The 21935-nt window shown below is 41.0% G+C and overlaps 1 protein-coding gene across 3 annotated transcripts in view; it reads left to right on the forward strand.

Moving 5' to 3' along the window:
• The first annotated feature begins 12767 nt into the window (after positions 1–12767).
• The window catches only part of tmcc1a (transmembrane and coiled-coil domain family 1a), a 44445-nt gene continuing 35277 nt past the window's right edge, over positions 12768–21935 (forward strand). The window contains exons 1-2 of one of the 3 annotated variants that reach the window (XM_034591564.1): positions 12768–12863; positions 13704–13785. The gene's annotated coding sequence lies outside the window, so the exon portion shown is untranslated. Of the gene's footprint in view, positions 12864–12931; positions 13223–13703; positions 13786–21935 lie in introns of those variants that run through there. The other 2 variants (XM_034591562.1, XM_034591563.1) reach the window with 2 other exon arrangements.

The raw sequence follows: 21935 nt of genomic DNA on the forward strand, positions 1-21935 counted from the left end.
AAAAACATTTCTTATCCTACATTTGAATCCACACTCCATAACAATGCAATTGTTTTGCATCTCAGTTTATCACCAGGTGCAGAAAGTTTTCTTCTCTCTTGTGAGTTGGGTTTTCATCTTAGTTATCACTTATTTCATTTTAACCTTCTCTACCGAGGTCATCTGGTGAAGTGCGGCGAGTCAGGCTGGAGGTAGTCGGTGCTAAACTGGAGACAGCTAACTCAGCTTGATTCGACAGGTCAGTGATGTTGTGGGGGCGGAGCTGGACTCTGACGGGGGTGTCAGAAAGAAAGATGATGTCAGAGTCACAGCTTGGACAATGTCTCCCCCCCCCCCCCACACTCCATGACGTGCTGGCGATAGCACAGGAGTACATTCAGCAACAGACTCATTACACAGAGATACACCACAGGAAGTCACTGCTGCCTGTGGTTGTCAGACTTTACGATTACTCCCTCGGAGTGTCAGACACTCGGAGTCAATAGACCCACTCTGGATTTATTGCACCCTGTTAGAACCACAATATATTCATATTCATTATAGTTATCTAATGTTATCCTCTGTTGTATATGCTGTACTTTTTATAATGCACATACAGTATTTTAAACAAACTTTTATTTGACTCTTTCCTATATATTTTTTTTACATTTCTATTCATTGTAATTCTCTATACATTTCTATTTCTATTCTGACCTGGAGCGACTGTAATGAAACCCAATTATCCCAGGGGATCTATGAAGCTTTTTCTGATTCTGATTCAGATTCTTACTTTGGCTTTAGTTCTTATGATGACTTTGCAGCAGGTAACGATTCTGTTGTCGCTATGATCTCCGTTTGGTGTCTGCAACTTTGACGTCTGTGTTGCTGCCCTTGTTCGACTTTGACCTCCCCAAACATTTAGGAAGATTCCAAGTAATGGTAAATGCAGAGAGATAAGCAAAGACTAGTTGAAGTTGAGCAGTGATGCTTACCTTCAGTTACAGTTCCACCTCGTCATCGGTCCAAAAAAAGAAAGATCTGCTTTTACATTTTACTATTACTGTTCCTCATTTATAGTATTTTCTGCATCCAACTACAAGTAGACATGTGGCACATTTTTACACTCAGCACGAGTTCCCACTCACCCATCAAGTAAATGAAGAATAAATTGATAAATCTCTCTTTCTTCTCTCAGAAGACTCTTTGTCTCTTTCTTTCCTTTGATTTCTCGACAACCGCTCATCGGACCAAGTTGATATTTCGTGATTTTGTTGCTGGGGACTCGCAAAAACATCATTAGTAGTTATTGAAATTTTAACTGTGGGTGCAAAATATTAAAATGGGGATGAAATGTCTGCTGTGGCACTCCTGTGGAACTGGACCTGCTGGGATGGATGTGTTTGTGATGTATGAGGTGTATACTACCTGGGAATCAAATCAAAATCCCAAGCATGTACATCAAATAAATAATATACCTCATATCAGTGATACATGGATCTGTGTGTGTGTGTGTGTGTGTGTGTGTGTGTGTGTGTGTGTGTGTGTGTGTGTGTGTGTGTGTGTGTGTGTGTGTGTGTGTGTGGCTGCATCTTTATGCGGTCTTCGCTGTGCATGGAAATCTGCCTTTGATGGCTTTCTGTTCTGTGGTCTTGTACAAGCTATAGAAGAAAGTTAGGCTTTAAAGCTGAGATGTATGATACACACACACACGCACACACGCACACACGTGTTATTGTGAGCATCATCTCTGTAAGCTGCACAGAGCCGTTCAGTAGCAAAAGGGTTTGACGAAGGTGGCCCTAAATAATACACGAGCAATAATTGAGGGTCTTCACCGTTAGCATTTGTGTTAGGTAGCCTTACATGTAACTAATAATTAACAGTGTTCCCTGACAGTGATTTCCACCCACATATCACTTCATATTAACCACGGAGGGAAGGAGAAAAGGCCAAGTGGGATCACGTATTGCTGGGAGGCAACTGCATGACATCTGAAGGAGAGAATTAAAAAGATAAAGATAGCAAGGTTTTGTTGTTCTCTCTCTCTCTCACACTGTCTGTGTGTGTGTGTGTGTGTGCGTGTGTATGTGTGTGACGGCCGCAGAACTGTGGGCTGTAATAGAGAAGAGAGAGCATTAGGCACACGCAACACCGAGGCAGCGGTAACTTGCGGCAGAGCTCCACAGAGTCCTCTCCATCTGTAATCAGTGGAGTGAGTGGGGAGTCACACTTTCTTTTTCCTCCACACAAACAATCCCCATCTCTCTCTCTCCCTGTCTGTCTCCTTCTTTATCACTGCTTTTATTTCCTCTCTTTCCCCTTTTCTTCTGCCCTCTGTAACTTTATTCTACATTCATCCATATTCATTTGCTGCTAGATACGTTCTGTAATATTGTTTTGGGAAATCTTAACATACATGCACAGATTTTAAGGCAAGACAATTTTATTCATGTAGCGCAGAGCTAGCATTAAATAATTTATTCAGCATCAACATGCACTGAAGAATGTAAGAAAATGCAGCAATAACAAGCACGAACGTGTGAGGGGAAAGATTTATTGTCTGGTCATTTTAAGCAGATGTAAAAAACCCTCGTCAAAAGTCCTGCATTTTATTTGGTTACAAAATGGCGGCCCTTGTTCACATCTGTCTGGTATGCGTGTGACATCATTCAAAAGTGTCTCGTTTGGGCGATACCTCACTTAAACACGACGCCGTCCGAGCTGTGTACTTCACGTTTAACAAAAAGCCCAGTCACTTTAAACTCCGCTTTGCACTTCACGTCCCACCTCCTCTTTCTCATCTATCTCTTCCCCACTTGCTGAGTCTTATAAAGCCACAAATAGCCCTCAGTAATATTACCTACTGTCTGTCCCCCTCGTCTCCCCCCCCCCGGTCTTTCCATTCTCTCCATCCGTCCGCTGGTCTCAGCAGGTTTTTCTGTATAACACCAGCTCCCTTAAGGAGCCAATTCATGAATAAATGAATGGAACTGTCAAATGATAACGAGATTGCTCTTTTTATCGTGTGTGTGTGTATCAGAGAGAGAGACTCCAATCTAATGAGACCATTTACATGAATTACCTCGACTGCACGAACCGTAACTTCCTCCAAAATACAGTCTGTTATCACAATTTTGTATCAAAGCAACATCTCATCAGCACACTTTAAAAAAAATAACCAATTCATCCTTATTTGCAAATGAGATAGAGTCTATTCTGAATTCATGATTTCTTTGTAATCTCCTTCTCCTCTTAATCTCCATTTTAACCATGGTTTCAAACACTGCCACTGTAATGGTCTGTCAGCCTGTGGCCTACGTCACTTCACTGTATGTATGAACCCCATATGGACAAACTCGAAATACTGCAGTCTGGTCAAAGGGCTGGGATGTTATGGACAAAAAATTAAAAACTTCCATATCAGTTGATATTGATGATTTTCGTGATAAATGTAAAATTATTATTTCTTTGCAGTTTAAAGACAGAATGTGTCTCTTCAAGTCTCCTCGTGTCCCCTCATGTCTTCTCATATCTTCTCATGTCTCCTCATGTTTCCTCGTGTCTCCTTGTGTCTTCTCATGTCTCTTTATGTCTCTGTAGTCTTCTCGTGTCTCCTCGTGTCTTCCTGTGTCTCCACAAGTCTCCTCGTGTCTCCTCATGTCTTCTCATATCTTATCATGTCTCCTCATGTTTCCTCGTTACTCCTCATGTCTCCTCGTGTCTTCTCATGTCTCCTCAAGTTTCCTTGTGTCTCCTCATGTCTTCTCATATCTCCTTGTGTCACCTCATGTCTCCTTTTGTCTCCTCATGTCTTCTTGTGTCTTCTCCTGGTTCAGGATCCACACAAAAGAATCTCCTCCTGACAAAGCTGCCACTGTTGCTCTCTGTGCAGCCAGATTGATATAACTTTGTTAAATTTGCCTCGTTAGCAGTAAAACGAAGAAGAGGAGGAGGAGTGTTCAGCAGACAGGTGCTATAGATCTGCATGTCATTGAACGTGCAAACACACACTGCAGCATGCAGAGCACACAGTAGCTGCCTGGTGGAGCCGTCCTCTCTCTTTCACTTTAATTGACCGAGTAATAAGGTCCTGAATGGAGCGTTTGCTTGGCTGTTGTCATTGAGAAGGTCAGAGCTGTCGCATGTGTGTAAGCGAATCGTTGTATACACATACACACCCACACACATACATGTATTTGCTGTGGTGCGTGCTTGTGTGTGTTTAAATGCTAGTGTTGTACTCTCAGGACTGATTAAGATGAGATACTTAGCAAAGGGGAAGCGTCTTCTTAGAGTGAACTTACACAAGTAATTTGCAGCTTGTTAATATAAAGAAACAGAAACACAACTCATTCAGTATCAGGCCTCGTTGAGGTGAAAACAGAAACCATCAGGTCTCAATGAAGATTTATTTATGAATTACTTTCACTAACCGAGAGACCCAAGCTTTATGTTGTATGATGACTGATACACGATCTTTAAAATCTCTAACGTTTTATATTCTGCTGTATTTACTTTTGTGACGACCCCCTCTAGCCTGACCTATGATAATGACACTTTATATTCTTCTCTATCGACACTCGTCTTTAATTTCTAGTTAATTGAAACTGAGACTGTACAATTCCTTTGATGTCTGTAGTCACACATGCCAATCAGATGTATTACTGAAGACCCTTGAAACCTCTGAATGCCTTAAAGAGCTTCTCTGACCAAGAGCTTGTAAGTTAAAAAGACATTTGCACAGATTGGAGTATGCGATTGCTTTTTTTTCTCATACTTTGGAGGCAATTTATATTTTTGGTGCATTAGTAGTGAAGCAGCAGTGGCAGTAATAGTATTAGAAGTATTAGTGGGGGTTGTGGTAATCCTTGTGCTGAACAGTAGAATAAAGGTGCAAAGACACAGTTGGGATGTCCTCAGAAAAGCCTTATCCTCCAACACACAGTATATATGCAGGTTTAATTGCTCTCACCATTATGGCCTAAAAGGACTTCAGCCAGGAGCTTTAATAAGACAGAACGTGGCTGAAACCCAAAGTGGCATGTCCTATTAGCACAACATAAAGAGAGCGGGATAGCTCAGCCCGCAGTCACCGGCTGAAGCACATTAGGAGAGAAGGCCTGTCGCCTGGCCAATCACCACAAGCTTTAAAACAGACACTGAGCGGGTGTTGAGCTCCTTCCTGCTCATTTTTCGATAGTTTGACAAGTTTACATTGGGTTTTATCAGTGGATCATTTAAATCAGCTAAATTACAAACATGTTCACACCAGCTTAGCTTTAGTGATTCGCGCTGTGTGTCTTGCTGTTGTTGGCATATGAAAATGTTGAATGGAATTGTTAAGAGACAAAAGAAGATGACTGATTTGTTTTTCTTTTCCATTTGAACCCCTTTCAAAGCCTCACTCATTCATTTATGATCAGGAAAATCAAATTTTTTCAGATTGAAGGATTTTTTGGTCCTTTTGACTAAATACAAAACATTGAGTTGTTGTGTATATTTGATAGGGCAGGTTTTTATGACAATATTTATTTTAGAAATATAAACAAACATTCTTAATTCCATCTGAAATGTTTCATTGGGCATCATCTTTTCCTCAAACAGGAACCTTTCACAATCTTTTTATTTTACCCTGTGGTTGCCTTGTATAGGCAAACACGGACTAGACTCTTCCCACAGTTTATTTTGACAAAAAAAAAGATTATTGATTTAGACTAGATGTTATTGGCTAAAAAAAGTTGTAGAGACTAGAAAAAGAAACGGAATTTTTCCATATTGAAGGAAGTAGAACTACCACTACTACTATTTATTTTATTTATACTTTTATTATCTTTGGAAAAAGGCAATATCTCAGAGTATATCAACATTCCCACCATTTTCACAGCCACCACGTTTCTTTTTTTTTGATTCACTTGTATGTATGGTTATGCATCAGAAGACATATTTAAGTTTGTAACCCGTGTACCACTCTTACCCTCAAACATGTCCGTACATTCTTTTTACATCTTATTTCAATCAGTCTGTAATTCGTTTCATTTATCTTTCTTATAAATGTCCATCTCGCATTCTATTAAACCAAGGCAGAATACATTTCAACTATTTCTCAGGCAGAGAAAAGGAGCATATCACATTAATGGAATCATACAAAGTCTCACATCGGGGTCATGACTAAGATCCACATATCCCAAATCTGATCACATTTGTCTTTTTGGATTTAGAAAGAACTATTTAACAAGTTAATCCTTGAAGGAGGCTTTCAGACTACACCAACATAGATAAGTGACAGGTCACCCAAATATAGTTTAATGAATGAACCCAGTCTGATGTGTTTGATATCTGGTAATGAGGAGCTCACACTGGGCATGTGTGTGTGTGTGTGTGTGTGTGTGTGTGTGTGTGTGTGTGTGTGTGTGTGTGTGTGTGTGTGTGTGTGTGCGTGTGTCTGTCAGATTAGAGACGAGAGGTGAGGTTTCAGCTTCGACTGTTGCCAAAACTCATCCTTCATTAAAAGTTTAGTTAAATCGCTTCGTACTTTTTCTCCTTTTGCCTGCAAATTACCCTCAACTCTCCAAGTCAGATGCTCTCTGTGTCTTGATTTTAATCCGAAGCGAGGAGACAGATACAAGGTTGAATTCTTATTTGCCCATTTGTCTGTCTCTTGATTTGTCTTTCTCTCCCAAGATTAAATAATCCAGAGGAGTAGAATTTGGCACTTAATCCAATATGGAGACTTCACCTTGGCAACAATCAGGATTGGACACATTTTCAATTCGTCCATTGGCATTGACACACAAGTTCATTATATTGGTCCGACGCAATATGGATTAGCACTGTTCTTCCACCTTCTGCGTCATACATTATCTCGGATCAATAAGACACGCTGCTGCTCATCGTAACCCACCAGTTAAAACCAGTAGGTATGGGATACTAACAGTATTAACAATAATGAACATGTGTTTTGTCTTATGAAAAGCATGATTGAACATTATGTACCTCCATCTTTTGCATCTTGTACAGCAACTTCCACTTTCAGTTGAGTCTGTGTTAAAAGTGTCTGTTTTTTGTTTACTTCATGCAGTCAGTAATTCTTCAGGGACTAAAGGGGACTCATTAATGAACATCCCTCTTGTCTAACTTGAGGTATGATAAAACTTAAAGCACTCATACTCATGACTCATACTAAATCGTGAAGTGTTTGTATCACAGCCCACCGCTATTCCCTGATAATGAGGACACCTATAAGAGCTCGTGGCTGTAAATCGGTTTCAAAGAAATGCAATTAGGCCTCATCCTCACAGATTTTATCAAAATATTCTGACAGCCTGTATCAATGGCTTTATGCATACATATATATATATATATATATATATATATATATATATATATATATATATATATATATATTTTTAATTTAGTGCCTCGATGCTGATCATTATCAGGAATTATATTATATTGTGGAAACTAGTGCTCTATATGAAATGGCATCCTGACACACGAAATAAATTATATTGTATCTTTGTAAAACAAAAATGTTCTATTTAAATCGTCAGTTCATTTTAGGTATTATGTATAAAAGTTGAATCGATTTTTACCAAACAGTCCAAAGAACCCGCCTCTCGCCCAAAGTCAGCTGGAATTTCTGGAGGTAATTTTGGTGATAATCCATTGAATAGCTGGTGAATTGGCATTGGCCATTACAGCTGTAGTCCACGCTGTACACTGGATAATATATAACAGAAATATTTTCTCCGCTGTTAGCATTAGCCATACCAGCTGTCAGCCCTGCTGGCTGTAGCCCTCCCCTCTGAATGCTAATCCGAACCTATAGCGATCAGTCCTATTAACATGCTGGAGATGCAGAAACACTGAGGAGGAGGCAGAGGGATCCTGACCTTATCAAAGACTGAGCAGCAGAGGGCATGCTCAGAATATAGAGTGACCTTCTTTCAACAAAAACTGAAATGTGTGCTCAGAAAAGCTGAATTGTTTGGTTTTTCGTTGTCCTGCAGTGTTTCCGGAGGCTGGTCTCATTTTAACTTCCTGTTAGTGTCAATAAATCTCATCAACACTACAAAACCTTAAATTAGGTGTTCTACTAACAAGTATTTTTACAACTTCGTGCTGCAAAAAAAACCTACTCTTGACAGATATTTCATCATTTCGAACATAGCCGCTGTATATTTACATTTATTAGAGTGAAAATGCAGCTGCAGAGTTCTTCCAGAATAAACTACACTGGCTGTGTTCACTTTAATGAAGAAATATGACCAAACAAAAGCAACTGTGCATGTGGATGACAACACTGTGGGGCCAGAAGCAGGTTTGTCACACTGAAAGAACTAAATAAACGCTGATTTTCTTATCTACCTTAAGGGAACTGTTAAAAACTGCATATACAGTATAACATCTATATTTAAAGTTAGGTAGCATGTTAATTATAATTTGTTAATGAGAAACATATGTTTTTCTGGTATTTGGTCATAAAACAAAATTGGACTATTCAAAAATAAAAAATGCTCAAATTTTGATCTTTGCTAGATGAAATCCATCCATCCATCCATCATCCATCTATTCATCAATTCAGCTCCATCCATCCATCTATACAGCTTATCCTTCGGGGGTCGTGAGGTGGGGTCTTTGGACTGTGGGAGGAAGCCGAAGTACTTGAAGAAATCCCACATAAACATGAAGAGAACATGCAAACTCTAAAGATGAAATGTTCAATTTTATTTCAAATCATTAAAATTTCAAACGAATCTGTCCCCAAATGTATTTTTCATCATCTCTAGAGCGACATTAAAATCCTTAAGGAGACAGTAATGGCAAGAGAGATTTCACTCAGATAACATCCTCCTTGGTACATGAGGGGAAAAAAAGAATCACCAAAATCATTCATGTCCCCCAGAGGATGTAGACTATATACATAGAGTACAGAGACTACACCCGCCACATGACCGCCTGCGTCACATCCAGATTTCATGGTAGTCCATCTAATAGTATTCATGTTTATCCCTTGCCTCCCCAAAGCAATACCTCATAAAGTAGCACCAGTTTTATTGTTACCAGCATTTGCCTAAAACCGACACTATGGACAATTTGTCATTCACAGAATAGTGCTCATTAAATTTCACATTGAGAGGAGAAGCTTCACTTTCTCTGAAGCCCAGTTTTACATAACGCCGGAGACACGGACAGAGACACTTAAGAAGACTCTTGCACTATTGACATAGATCGGCAACAGAAGTTTGGAGACAGACTCGTGACACGTGGAAAGGAGTACAATGATGTTGTGAGGTCAAACGCAGAACGGTATAACACACAATCAAACATGGAGCCTCATCTCCCTGAGTGTGACCTGTGTATGATAGAGGAAGAAGATGTGGTCCCTCAGTCCCCAGGCTTTCCCCCTGTTGGTCCCCCAGCTGCGCCCCCTCACCAGGCAGGGCATCGATCTACGCTTGCCTGCCTCCACTCCCATGCTCAGGACCCTTCATTAGGCCCCGCCTGCAAGTGTGGATGCTCTAATTGGCGAGGGCCACTGAGAGCCAGCATCCTCGTCTGCCGCGCTCTCAGAGAAATGGTGGCCAGGCATCAGCCGCTCACACTAATCTTTCCCATTATCCTCTGCTCTTCTGTGGGAGTGGGAAAAACAGCCTGCCTGTTTGTGTGTTTTTCTGCGTGTTATATTTTTGGGTGTTTCTATTTATCTGGGACCATGCGTATACGCTTTGTTTGATTCCTCGGGCTAATGGAAGTGCAGGCCTGATCAGGTCATGTGACATACAGAACATCATTGCATCCATCCATGACACATGTTGACAGCTCACGCTTGGAGGACAGTGTCGCGGGGGAAAGTGGCCATTTCCTCTGTTCTGCAGGATGTTTTTCATGTGAACTTGCTGTGCTGCTTGGCACTGCACTTCCTGTTGTGCAGGCAACCCAGACCCATTCATTAAGAGCTTTTACAGCAGAGTGGCACATAAATCCTGCAAACTCTTCCCATCTGCTTTATCTGTGTCCCAGCTGAACATCCACATGAGAGTTCACGGTTTTTACTTTCATTCACTGCTCCTCTGATGATTCATACTTGTCTCTCTCTCACACCGTGGGTCTCATTTCATTCCTTAATCATTATGATTGAACATTTTAATTTACACATTAGAGTAATTTACAGCATGGCAATAATAATTTGCAGGTCAGTTACAATTTTCTCCAGCCCTAATGAGAAATTAGATTAAAGTATTTTTATTTACTGTTACTCTTTCCACAGGGTAGAGCGACAAACAGAAAGAGAGGGCGAGAGGGCAAGAGGGTCAGGGCAGCTCTCAAAGGAGGTACTGGGTGGAGAAGGGGGGGTGGGGGGGGGGGGGGGGGGGGGTAAAACCAGTGGAAATGTGTCTTTTCTGTTGGCTTTACTGAAATTAAACTTTATTATTATATAAGGCAACAAAGCAAGTCAGTGAAGTGGACGGACCAGAAAAAAGAAAAACAATTAAAAGCAAATGCAGTAGCTAAATCAAGTCAATCAGGAGAGAAGGAAAAAAAGAAACGGCAAATTTCATACCTCCGCCATGGCCCAACAGTCCCGTTTAATTCAATCAAGCTGCACCAAATTTCACACACTCATAGATATCAGTCCCATAAATGTGCCAGATTTCTCTAATGAAATGAAAATGTTGAGAAAATCCAAACAAAAAATATTGTGGGAGTTTAACTGACACATGAAGCCCAGTAGTTTCTGTGCAATCTTCCTTAGAGTCAAACAAACAAGGTGGGTGGGACAGAGATTATACATAACAAACTACATAAATATAACATAAACAGGGTAGAACATTTTCTTTCTATAAAGTAATAAATTCATTGTCTTTTGTATCTCTCTTTATATACACTGTATATATTTGTCCTTGTGATTGAATATTCATAGGAGACAACGCCTGTCATTTATTTGAACCAGTCATCAATAACGGGCTGTGTTTGACCTTGGCAGAGAGAAATGTGAGAGGTGCCAACAAAGCCTCCCGCAGCGAATCCAAAGTTTTGACCCATCTCCTAATGATCACCTCTGGCCAGATTTTGGTAGCAATTAATGCATCGTCTCTCCAACACTTCTGACCAGTTGTTTTTCAAAAAAGGAAAAATGAACTGACTGCCTGGCATGAGCCATAGTCTTTTCTGTTATGTCTGGATTTAAATCTCTGTGAAAAAATACTCTACTCATTATTTAACATAATTGTATATAATAAATATCACTGTTCTTTTTCTGGGCAAATTTTTTATTGTTTTTTTTTATTACTATTATTGTTTAAAAGAATGAACATTTGTAACACGTAGATATGCTGTATATATTATGAAATATGAGATTCCATTTTCATTGCTTTTTTTCTATCTTCCTTCATTTTTCGCCAATAGATTTTGCCTGTTTATTTCTCCAACATTAAGTGACTCACACTCTCATTCCTCTGTGTTGAAAGTATCCATGGTTTCATAAAAATCTATGAAATACGATATAGCAGACTGGAGTAGTGGTCAGTTATATATTGTATAGGGGAGCAGGTGGGCGTCTGATAATAAGTGTTCCCTTTTTCTTCAGATAAGGTGGGTGAGTCATCTTGTCTAAAAATGAATGAAAGTGGAAAATAATCCAAACTGTGCTTCTTTTTGCTCTCAGTTATTTTGAGTCAATCAGCCTCTAATGAGCAGCAGAGCTTCTGCAAAGTTCAGTGAATTTAGGAATGACAGCAACACAGTCGGGTCCAGTAGTTCAGGATGGTAGTGCACTGTGGTAACTTATAGTATAACAAAAATGAAAATGAAAATAAAGATTGTATTACATTAAAAAGGTTGAGTACAGTACAAATGACAGCTGAATAAAGTATTTCAACAAGTGACAGGTGCATGTTTGTATTGAAAAGGAGTTCAGGTAGATTTCAGTAACAGTTTTGTAATTGAAATCTACATAACATATTAAAGACAGTATTCTACCTCTGAACGAACTGAAGAAACAGACTACAGACTGTTCTTTGTGCTCTGATACTGATCATCTCTACACAACATATCTGGGTCAACGTTTCCATCTAGTGGAGAGAAATCAGGTCACAGCTACAAACACCATCTGCTACAGCGATGCATTTTGTTGCAAGTGCATCAGCACACGATGTGACTGATGCACTTCTATTCCATCTAACTATCTATCTATCTATCTATCTATCTATCTATCTATCTATCTATCTATCTATCTATCCATCCATCCACCTATCTATCTATCATTATATTATTTTATGAGACACAAGTTATGCATTACCCTGTATCAGCTTTATATGTTTAGTTAATGTACAATACACTTTATTTGTATTTACACATTTACACTTTACATTGTTTTAAGACTCTTTAGACTCGTGTTTTATCTACTGTATCGCTCTCCAACCAGAAGGTCGGCGGTTCGATCCTCAGTCCCCCCCCCCCCATGCCGAAGTGTCCTTGGGCAAGATACTGAACCCCTAAATGGCCCCTTATAGATGTTGAATGCACTAATAGTCGCTTTGGATAAAAGCGTCCGCCAAATGACATGTAATGTAATATTGTTGATACTGTAATTATGGCACAAGAATTTCCTTTGGGGTTAATAAAGTCTTATCTTATCTTATCTTATCTTATCTTATCTTATCTCATCTCATCTCATCTTATCTCTATGTGCCTGAGGAGAACTCACGAACTTTGAAACGAGTGAGGCATCTCGCCGCAGGACCACCTTTGGTCTTTGCTTCCCGCTCGGCGTGCGTCATGACGTCAGAGGGGTACGGAGGGTGGGCAGAGTGCGGGACGTACGGTGCTCGGACGGCAGCTGAACGTCCGCGTCTCAGCCTGAACACTTCACTGTCATCCATGTAAGTGAGGATTATATGATGTGTTGTTGTTGTTGCGGTTGTTGTCCCTGTTGTTGTTGTTGTTGTTTACCGTGTGCTGTGTTTGTGCGCCGTTAGCCAGAGCAGCCGTTGATGTAGATGTTGCACCGCATTAGCAGCAGCAGCAGCAGCAGCAGCACGGTGCGGTGCGGCGCGGTGCGGTGTCAGTAACGGGACCGTCCACCTGAGAGTCACCGACTGGGAACACTCACATTTCCACCGGCTTTACCTCACGTGTTGTCCCAACCCGCACTTTCCCCTGTCACCGCTTTACCGGTTCCTCCACAGTTACGTTATCAAGAAACGTGACTTTCCCTCGCGTCAGTTCATCTCCTGTGTCGGTATGTGAATAAGAGAAGAATAACAAATGTTTAATTTAGCCGCTTCACGTGACGTCTGGAGATGAAATCATTCGCTCTCATGTGAATCCTCTTGTTTTAGGACTTTGACAGCTTGTGATGGACTCTGGGAGGGGGGATGGGGGGGGGGGGGGGCTTGGTTCCAGTGAATTCATGTAGTTCGTGTGTTCATTTCCTATGATGCTGTCATGTTAATGTGTGTCAGTGGCTCATGATGTCAGCCGCAGCCTCCTGCAAACCCCACACAAGTTTTAATCAACCCTTATTTCAGTCTCTACTCAACTGGCTAATGCAATATTTAATGGGCTCAATAGATTTCATGGCCTGGGAAGCGATGATGGCTGCCCGCAACATATTATTATTATCAGTGTCTGGGAGACAGATGCATTTACAGGCAGGGAGACACAGATGCATTTAGAGGATTACAGTTTCCATCTCACTTTTTTCCTCCTCCTTGTTGCAGAGCTGTGGGGCCTGATGCAGCAGGATGTCATCTCCTCTGCAGTGAAGGAAAGCTGCTCCAGCGTCCCAACGATGGACTGAAGGTTTGTTTAAATCCCTTTCACTGTACTCATCCTTTCTCATGACATGGTGACAGGGAGACTGCACAGCACTTATAGTATGACACACATGTAGAGGGGCAGGAAGGGTCTGCTAGGACATGATACAGCATATCCCACTATCTGTATGACCTACTGTGCTAAGTGGCTGAGAGCTCAGCTGCCCCTCCAGGGCTCAGCTCACACAGCCATTCATGTCTCACTACGATGGTCAGACCACCAGGATGACGCTGCCCTCCTCCTCCTCCTCCTCCTCCTCCTCCTCCTCTGCACTCACGTTGTTTCTTCCCTTTTGGGAGCTGAGCTAAGAACTGAGAGACTTTGTACATGTGTGATGTGCTTGTGTGTATCTGTATGTGTGTGTCTGTTTGCGTGCATGATGCTAACTCTGTACTTTCTAAAAATGATGTGCTCATCTTCAGGTTAATATAAAAAATCCGCACTCGGTGATGTCCTCATCCTTTAGATCAGATCACAAGATTAGCACAGCTCCCTGTATGTGTGCCTGTCTCACACAGATGCTGATTGATTGGCTGTGTGAACAGGAAACCAGCATTTCTCAATAGAAATCTGCAGCCAATGGATTAGCAAGATTAAAATGAGAAGTGGATTGTGATTAGTTTATGTATTTATATTGGTAGAGGCTTGTTTTGATTGGTGAGGAATTTGTTTTGAATTTTTGTGTGTTTATATATATATGTAGTGTTGTGTTACTATTGTATGAAGTCATGTTTCTTGTAGACCGGCTGCAGTCGTTCCGTTGTTTACATTGAACAGAACAAGCTTTGTGTGTAGAATGATCTGTGTGCAATAGGTCTTTCTCTTAAATCATTAATTTAAAAACTAAACATGTAGGAACTGTAGTTCTGCAAACTAATTATACATCCAAGTACACACATATGTACATGTATATCTAAACATTATATTCTACCAGTATGTCTTTATTACCAACGTGAATCCTTCACAAGCAAAAAATAATGTCCAGGATACCAAGGTGTTAACTTAAGGTACACTTCCTTCAGCCTGGTGCTATTAGAGTTCTTCTAATATTGGCCTCTAGCTGTGACTGTGAACATGGATGTGTGAGTCTGTGAACATGGATGTGTTAGCTTTGTGACAGACTGTGCTGCCTCCTCGATGTACCTGACTTCACACCTACTGCATGTGAATGTAAAGGCCTCAGCGCCTGGCAACGCTGAATAGGAGAAGTGTTATGGAAGATGGATAAATTGGTGCTTTATATGATGCTACAGAACATTCTAGCACATTTAATGATGAGATTCTCCCTCAGTGTTCTCTTATTTATAGGCTGCTGCTCGGTTGCCACGCTCTGCTGCAGAGGGCATTGCACTGCGGGCGCAGCATATCCTGGGTTGCCTGGGTTCAGTTCTTGGCGGTAGTACCCCCAGCTTGGTTGTGCATTCCAACAAACGTAATTGGCAGCATTTGTGAGTGGGAAGCCAGTGAGGGGCCGCGTCTCGGCAGTCGACCATGGAGCAACTTTAAACTGCTCTTAAATGTATCCCTTGGTCTTAGTGTTTATGTCTTAATTGAATTTACTGCATCACTCTACTATGAATCTGACTAAGTGGATCTCTTAGGCCTTTTTACACCTACCATGCAGTGTACATCGTTGTCAAGCCTCTAAAAATATTACAATGAACACGTGAACCCTGTCTCTGGACACAACACAGTGTTTTTCATACATTTCTCTTTGACATATTAGTTTAACATTAATTTGACAGCCAATCACCAGCATTTTAAGATCCTGGTACAAGCATGCTGCCTGCTTATTGAACCATGGACACTGATGAGATTTACTTCTTAGGTAGCAAAATTTGACACTGAATTACATTACTGACATTTTTTAGTATCCATTTTGTTCGGTGCCACGAAAGTATCAAAGTTTAGAGCCTGACCACATCATTTCTGCACTGCTTATTCTGTAAAATAAAAGTGTACATGCCCATACCGCTATGTCTGTGTAGGGCTGTATTTAGTACCCAGCCTGAATACCAACAAAAGATGTTTGTGAAGCTCCTTTGTCCTTTTCCCCCAAACAAATGATGCAGTGTTCAGTAACGGATTCAAAAAGATTCAGATAATCATTTTTTTCACCTCAGTGGAGTCGAAAACAATCATAGCATCATTCACACAGTGATGGGGCTCTGTTCTAAAGGGGAAGTGCTGTATCTCAGAGAGGAAACACTTTTTCCTTTCACTCCCTGGCCCTTTCTGTCTCACTCTGTCTCTCACACACACACCTTCTTCCTCTTCCTGCAGGATTAAGCAGAGGTGTCAAAGTGCGCCTTAATTTAGATGCCAGAGACGGATCATTCTTCAAAACTCCCATATGTGCAAAAAGTTTTTCTTCCTTCCATTTCCTTCTGCTGCAGACAGATCGTGTTTCTTCTCTCCAGTAGGACTGACTCCCACTCGTCCAGAATGAAGGTGAAATTCCTTTATAGAGGCTGTGGTTTCTAGTGGCAACGAGCTGCCTGCTTCCCTCGGATCCTTTCCTGTTCGAAAAAACAGAGGCAGAGAAGAGGCACTTTAAAACACAACTGAGGTCTATGTTTATGTAAGTCGGTATCTTCCAGAGTTACAGTCATTTTTAGTTTAAAATCCCCTCAGTGTGTTTCCCTCAATGTTAATCTGATTGCAGCTTGTTGCTCTGAATGAATAAATAAGTAGTACATGTGGGATTCACATAAAAGTCAACAGGGCAGCAGGAGACTTTCCAGGTCAGACATGTTCACAACAACAGAAAAAGGTGTGGAGCGTTCAGGTGAGGGATGGAACCTGGGTAGAGCGTGCAGAAGGCAGGACCCTTATGGTCAAAAGATCTCAAATCTCATTGTCTTTCCAATTCGACATCGTCATAGGCTTTTTCTATCCTGAGATATTTATATATATATATATTTTTTTTCTGTTTTTCTTCTATCTTGTGTTAGAAATGTCCCCACACTGTGACATTCTCCTGCTGTCAGCATTTCTTTAAATTAAATCAGATGACGTTAGGAGCAACTGACTCATACATTTGCGTCTCAACAGTCTCTCCATGTATTTTCACAGCATGTGATGACAAAGAAATCAAACAAGAGTCATAACTTCCTGTTATTTCGTAAAAATTTTGTCGGTGAAAAAGAGGCATTTCATTATTGTCCTGTCTTATTTGAATAAAGCCAGAGGGAATGCAAATGTAACAGTCACCTTTGACTGAATGTCAAAAAATGCTTCACTCTAACAGATTGAAGAAGCCAGAAATATCAATTATTGCATATCTGAAAAGGCCAGAAAGGGAATTTTGGACTAAAAAGACTGTAACTCTAGAAAATGTTCACTTCTCATGTCAACTCAGATGGCTGAAACTCCACAGTAGCTTTATATCAACTTTTGACTTTAGACCTTAGACCCCCCCCCCCCCATCAGAGCTTTAAGAAGGGAATGTCTGATGGCTGAAAATGCGCAAAACAGCCTGATTTTCATCAACCTTTCATTTCAATATGTTTGCGTCTTCTTCTTCTTCATAGATTGTTCACTTTAGAAGCAGCAGTTTGGAGGTCTGGAGAAGGAATTTTATCTCTCATCTCTCCCTCTTGATATTGTTGACCGGCCGACTTCGTGCTGAAACCCAATATCACGCTCATAGTAAAAGCTTCGAGACCAGCGCTTGGATGCGCAGAGCTCCAGTAACCCCTCCACTGAGCAGGAGAGGTGTCCAGTTACCTGAGCCCAGAGATTGGACTAAAGAGTTATTTAAATAGGTGACAACATGGATGATTTATGTCGGTTTCTCACCTGCAGGCACCACAAAGAGCCAGATGCCCTCTTGCCTGATAACCTGACAGTTTTCTCTCTTCAGTCGCACAAAGTGTGCGTTGACCCTGAGACACATTCCCCTTCCCCATTCCATACGGCTGTGCGCCTTTAACACAATCTCTGGTATGAGATTTCAGCTGGTGTGTAGGTGGTTTCCAGGCCGTTGACAGCCGATGATGCTCTGCCAGAACGGGGTGGAATATGAGCTTCGTTGGCCAAGTCGGAATCCTGCCCACTCTTAAACACCTATCAGGTTAATAAGTGAAGGCCACTTTGCAGGACTTGAAGTGGATTATACTCACTATCTAATTTCTCCTCTTGACGAGTGGGAACCCCCTTTTCAGAACATCTGTCCTACTTCACGTCCGTATACACTTTACATCAGGTCGGACACATTACACCCGCACTGAGTGTTCTTGTGGTTGTAGTCAACATGGACCAGTGTCAGTTCCATGCACGGGGTGAATTATTCATGAGGAGACTTGCTGTCGTGTTCAGCACAGATGCGGAGGTGTCGCTTAAACAAGGCCCCCCCCTCCTGACTCGTTCAGAATAATGTTCCATCACTCACCGTCGTTACGTTTCACATCACTGCTCTGATGTCTAGATTCATTCACTGTCAAAGTGAATAAATACAGTGTGGTTTTTAGAATCCTGTAAGTCTCTTTGTTACTTTTGTCTTTGTAGCTTCTCACTTCACTGACTCTGATCAAATTCTTTTAGGTAGAGGTTTTCCAATAGCGTTTTTCCCTTCCTGATAACCGATAGCGATACCTGGACTCCGATACCAGTGCATTTTAAACTTATATAATGTATTTTAACATCTATATGCTACTAACCCAGAGTGGAAGTAATGGTTGCTATCATTGTTTTGTGGCTTAGTTAAGTTCAAATCCACTGAAAAACAAATACATACAGAGAATGAATGCCGTAGAACTTCTTCTATTTTCTATTTTTACATATACAATTGAAAAAGAAGACATATAAATAAATCTAGGAAAAAACAACCTTCTCGAAACTGAAGTCTTACGTTGCAATTTTACTTGTGGGACTTTCCAGTGCGAAATATTTCCAAATTGCCGGTTTCTTAGCTAGCTCTGTCTAACGATGCACTACTGGAAATCACCTCAAGGCGTGGTATTGGATCAGTACATAAATTTGTGTACTTGCCGACAACTGACACAGCATTTTTAGTTGTATCAGTATCAGAAGATCTCTAGTTTTAAGTGACTCACACATATCCAATATTCCTCCTGCTGTTCCTCTTGTGTGAGTTTCGTTGTTTTTCACAGAAATTTGAGTCCGGGGAGGTCACAGGGGAAGTAGTTACAAATGATCTCATGTTGCCTAAGAGAAATAATAAAATCTGAAATATTATATAAGACAGACAACCATGTTTGAAACAGTCATCATTTAAAAGTGTTTTTGGCCCCTTTACAAGAAGAAATCTTTCATTCAACTTTTGTAAACAAGCCCATGATGTCATTGAGCAAACAGCTGGTTCTTTTCTAAACGTGATTGTGTCGTCTGGTTTGTCCTGTTCCTAAAAAGGCTGGGCGCAGCTTTGGCTGCAGGGCCTCCCTGTGGGTTTCATCTTGCACAATGGGGCGTTGTGCTTGCCTCCGTCAGGGAACTACCTGCCATTCACCTTCTCATTCAGACAAAATCTCAGCCGAGCGCCTGGCTGAACCCAACACGGCCAGGAGAAACACGCCATTAGGCTGGATGCTTTTGATCCAGTCTGGCCTCTTTCACCCCTGTATCCGTTTTCTCGCTTATTCCCCCGACTGATACAAAGAGTCGCGTCTTCTCTTATCACACATTTTGCAGTATGCTGAAGTCATCTCCTGCACTGTCAGGACTGATACAACTGGGCTATTCACTGACTCCCCCCACCATGCACACACACTCACACACAAATACAATAACGATTGTTCCTGTTTCCTGCCTATGCTGTCATTCTGCAGCTGCTGAATGAGATATGGCCCATTTTCCATCGGTCAAAGACAAAACATAAGCGTATATACGAATGTACGCACACATATGTACACATTTCCACACAATATAATTCCCGCTATATATCTCTTCCTCGTTCCTTTTCTCTGCCGGTCCGACACAAAAACACACATTCATGCGGTCACACACAAACATCGCTGCCAGAACTCTCTGGCCTAATTCCCCTCGTATTGATGTGTGTCTGTCAGTGAAAGAGGCGCAGCACAAAGAGCAGTGATGGGCCTGTGTGTGGCTCAGAGGGAACAAAGAGCAGTCTATCCCACGCCAGCTCTCAGACCCTTCTGGAAACACTGCACGGGCTTGTTTAAGCTACGGCCATATTTTGAATTAACCGACTGTATATGTTCAGCGATGAACAACATGGCTGCTTCAGTGTCAAAGAGCACCGGACAGATTGACCTCCACTTGTGTTTGCATCTTTTTTTTTATCACAAGAGTAGAATATAAACAGTTAAGAGGAAACAGTGGTCTGGTTATCGCCACCACTAAAGAGGTAATTTGTTTGTCTGCGTTAGTTTGTTATTTTTGCAGGATTATGCAAATACTACAGAACTGATTTTTTTTTCACTTTGTTTGCAGTGTCTCCCACAGAATTTATTGCCTTCGCCAAGTAGGTTAAGTCTGCATTTGTTTGTTCATCTGTTTGTTTGTTTGTCAGTTGGCTCATGCAAAAAAACTACTGGGCGGATTACCATGACACTTGGTGGAGGGATGTGATATTGGTCAGGGAAGAAACCAATTTTGGTGTGGATCCAGATCAGGCGTTAATCTTTCTTTAACATTGTGAGATGGGGCGTTTTTCAACATTTCAGTTGATGGCTCAGAGAGCAATTCATGGATCTTATCGGTATGAAAATAATCAGGCATGTTTAAGGGCCTAATATTTATGAGTTAGTGAATTTAAATGTGGTTTCATAAGGGGACAGTTGGCAGAGGAATGCACTCTGGTGCCATTCTGAGTGCATATATGGTTTGAAACTAACCTTTTACTGAAACTACTGACTGCATGCATGCAAGGGCTATGATGCCCCGTGCAGTGCAGATACATGATTGTGTTTGCATTATATTAAACTACAGATTGTCTGCGTTTTCGCTTTTATACCCAGACTGATCATTTAAAAGTTGTGATACTGTAATTTATTGTTAAACATTATCACTTGAAAAAAGCTTGTTTATATGATATAAAAAAGATCACAAATAAAAAATAGGATTGTTTAATATTTATCACAACACCCCTTCGTTTCCTTTAAGCTTAAACTTGGATCTATTATATTACTTCACTCATACTTATTATCACTGTCTACAAAATGACAAGTTGGGAATGTGTGAGTTGTTCTTTTCTGTTGGTGCCAGAGACCATTTCACCGTCTCATCTGTTAAACTGGCCAAAGACAATGTGACAGCAGGAGAGAGTGTGTGTGTGTGTGTGTGTGTGTGTGTGTGTGTGTGTGTGTGTGTGTGTGTGTGTGTGTGTGTGTGTGTGTGTGTGTGTGTGTGTGTGTGTGTGTGTGTGTGTGTGTGTGTGTGTGTGTGTTTATATGAGTGAGTAGCATGAGGGAGGCTGACATGGTTCCAGAGAGGCCATTGTTGGTTGATTGTCATTCGCCTTTGACATTATTGTGAAACATGCTGACTCACACATGCTGCTGACATGGCTGACATCTGTTTATCACAGACCACCACTTTTTAACATGAGATTAAATAGACCTGAACACATGCAACCACATTCATGTTTCTGAGGTTGATCTCAGGAGAAAGTGAAGAGAGAATATTTATTTCTAAAAGGATCACCAAAGGATTATTCAAATCAGTAGCTGTTAAAGATTTAATTTTAAGCTTAAATGATAATTCGCTTGAGATTTCTTGGTCCGTCACATTTTTATATTAACAATTAACATATATTCTTAGATTTTAAGAAATATAACAAAAGAATACTAGATCGCAGATGCACAGTCTTTTGCTGAAGTATGTTCTGCACGTTGTCAGACTCGTACAATGTTGAGCAGTGATGGAGTTTTCTGTCAGAACAGGACATTCGTAATTCAAAGACCCATCTGGTGTTTGTTCTTTTGCGTCATCACATCATCAAGGTGGAACGACGAGCCTTGCTTAAATTGTACAAAGATGCGGGATCTCTCACACAAGCATCCACACCAAGTCTAAAAATAACGCTTTGTCCTCTAAAGGCTCCTGAAAGAGGATTTAGTTTGAATATAAAACCATTGGCAATCAAGAAAACATCCAATCCAGCGCTGGGATCAGCCTGCGGATGAAGGAGGGGATTTACCGGCGCAGAG

The sequence above is a fragment of the Hippoglossus hippoglossus genome, chromosome 7 (genome assembly GCF_009819705.1).
Source record: "Hippoglossus hippoglossus isolate fHipHip1 chromosome 7, fHipHip1.pri, whole genome shotgun sequence".
Lineage (NCBI taxonomy): Eukaryota > Metazoa > Chordata > Actinopteri > Pleuronectiformes > Pleuronectidae > Hippoglossus > Hippoglossus hippoglossus.